We start from the raw sequence: 2,394 nt of genomic DNA, 5'->3' as shown, positions 1-2,394 counted from the left end.
CGACTACGAGCAGTGCCGCGAGTTCGCCGTGGAGGTGAGGGCGCAGGACGGCGGGTCGCCGGCGCGGAGCTCGACGGCGACGGTGCGCGTCTTCGTGGTGGACCTCAACGACAACGCGCCGCAGGTGCTGTGGCCGGCGCCGGCGTCCTCGTCGTCGKCGGCGGCGGGGAGCCCGGTCGCGGGCCCGTTCGAGGTGGTGCCGCGGTCGGCCGAGGCCGGCTACCTGGTGGCCAAGGTGGTGGCGGTGGACGCGGACTCGGGGCGCAACGCGTGGCTGTCGTACGAGCTGGTGCAGGCGACGGAGCCGGCGCTGTTCGGGCTGGGGCTGCACAGCGGCGAGGTGCGCACGGCGCGGGCCGTGTCGGAGCGCGACGCGGCGAGGCAGCGCCTGGTGGTGGCGGTGAAGGACCACGGGCAGCCGGCGCTGTCGGCCACGGCCACGCTGCACGTGGTGCTGGCCGAGAGCTTGCAGGAGGCGCTGCCGGCGCTGAGCGAGCGGGCGGCGGGCGGCGCGTCGCCGGCGGATTTGCAGTTCTACCTGGTGCTGGCGCTGGCGCTGCTCTCCGCCTTGTTCGTGCTGAGCGTGGCGCTGGCCGTGGCGGCGCGGGTGCGCCGCGCCGGGCCGCCCGCCGTGCTGCGCTGCCTGGGCGCCGAGCGGCTCTCCGTGGCCGGCGCCGCCTTCCCGGCCGACTTCTGCGAGGGCACCTTGCCCTACTCCTACAACCTGTGCGTGGCCCCGGGCCGCGCCGTGGCGGAGTGCGCTTTGCTGCCGGCCCCGCTCGCCAGCCGGGCCGTCGAGGATCTTCTCAGCGGGGACCCGCCCGGGATGCTGACGCCGAGCAGCAGCCGTGCCCCGGCGGAGCCGCCGCCGGACCCCGACGCAGTGCAGGTCTGTAAGCCGACCCAGCCGTCTTCTCGCACCCTTCCTTCTCTTCTCACCAAATCTCTTTGTGCGTGTGCGTGTGCGTGTGTATGCGCGCGTGTGTGTGCGCGCGGCACCGGGTGGCGGCGGGGGCTTCTGTCGTTTGCACTTGTGTGCTGTAATGCGAAGGGATGAGCCCCTGTTTCGTGACTAAGAGCAGGAACTGAAACACGGCGCCCGTGGGGTCATCAGCGTACACGCGCGTGGGCTCACTTGGGAGGTCGTGGCCGGGAGAGTAGTGCTGTTTGAAGCGGTATGCGTCAGTAACGGTGAATGCGGACCCCCCACTGTATGTATTCTGAGGTCTCCTGATTCTGCTTGTGGGGAGTGGGCGAATGTGAGTGACATCTGAGGACGAGGCGGGTTGTTTTGTTTCCTCATTTTCCCCGCGTGGTGAGCGCATCGAGGCCGGGTGTGCTCATGCCGCTGAATGCGTGGGGTGTGGAGAGGGTGGGCGGGAGGGGCGGCCTGTGTGTGCGGCGTGTGGGTGTGCGACGCCTGATCCCCAAGTCGCTGCCTGCCCTGCCAGGTTCTGGAGGAAGGCTGCTCCGCAAACGATAGCACTCGTGGGACCGTCGCTTTGGCCGGGCCTGACTGCCCTGCGTGATTCGGGATGAGTGCTCTGACGTGTCCCTTTGAGGCCCCGTCCTCATCTCCTGCTGTCTTCAGCGGCCTCGCCTCGGCAGCAGGAGAGATGACTCTCGTAGGCGTCTCTGATTTCCTTTTCAGGAACACAGGGATAGCCCAGGGAGCTGCTCGGGAAGACTTCTCATTCCCTAAAGCTGTCGCAGACACTAGGACCGGATTCGTCACTTGCAATATGGCTTGACGTGGTTATTGACATACCAGTGACGACAGTCTTGGAGCTCATGAAATACTGTGTTGACTCCTCCTCACTCAGCACTGCTTTTGCCTCCTCCGACTTGCGCGAGGATGTCACACTGCCGTGTTTTGCTAGGAACATTTGTTTTGGTGGGAACGGTCCCTTCTGACGACATTTTCAGTTCATGATATAGCGCGTGATTCGCTTACTCTTTACTGCTTTCCTTTCTCCGAGTTCTTGCGGGTTTTAAGCGAGGTTTTGCATTGCTGGGGTGCGCGATTGTACGTATTTTAAAAATCGGAGTGCCTCGATGTGTTGCAAAATGAGGCTCTGCAAAAATCTACTACTCGTTTCTGGGAGGGATGCGATCTCTGCACTTGACAGAGCAGTAACATTACTGATCTTTTATGCTCGTGCTTTGAAAGTTGCGGGACACGCTTTTGAAAGTTTGATAACCCGCTAATGATGCTGGGGKGTGTGTGTCTTTGTATGTTGTTTCGTAAATGGGAACATTCAAACACTGCCTTTTTTACTTGAAAGTTTGAATTAATACCTTTTTCCATTCACAAGAGAGAGAGGTCCATTCGAGAACCGTTTTTTTTTTTTTAATGTGAACTGTTCTTTACGCCTTTTATTTTTTTCTTTAGCA

At 61.7% G+C, this 2,394-nt stretch overlaps 1 pseudogene; it reads left to right on the top strand.

Moving 5' to 3' along the window:
• The first annotated feature begins 46 nt into the window (after positions 1–46).
• Positions 47–889, top strand: LOC112967577 (annotated as a pseudogene).
• Positions 890–2,394: the final 1,505 nt, after the last annotated feature.

Source organism: Apteryx rowi, unplaced genomic scaffold (genome assembly GCF_003343035.1).
Source record: "Apteryx rowi isolate R43461 unplaced genomic scaffold, aptRow1 scaffold_2816, whole genome shotgun sequence".
Classification (NCBI taxonomy): domain Eukaryota; kingdom Metazoa; phylum Chordata; class Aves; order Apterygiformes; family Apterygidae; genus Apteryx; species Apteryx rowi.
The sequence above is the reverse complement of the archived record's forward strand: the minus strand, read 5'-3'. Positions and strand labels throughout refer to the sequence as shown.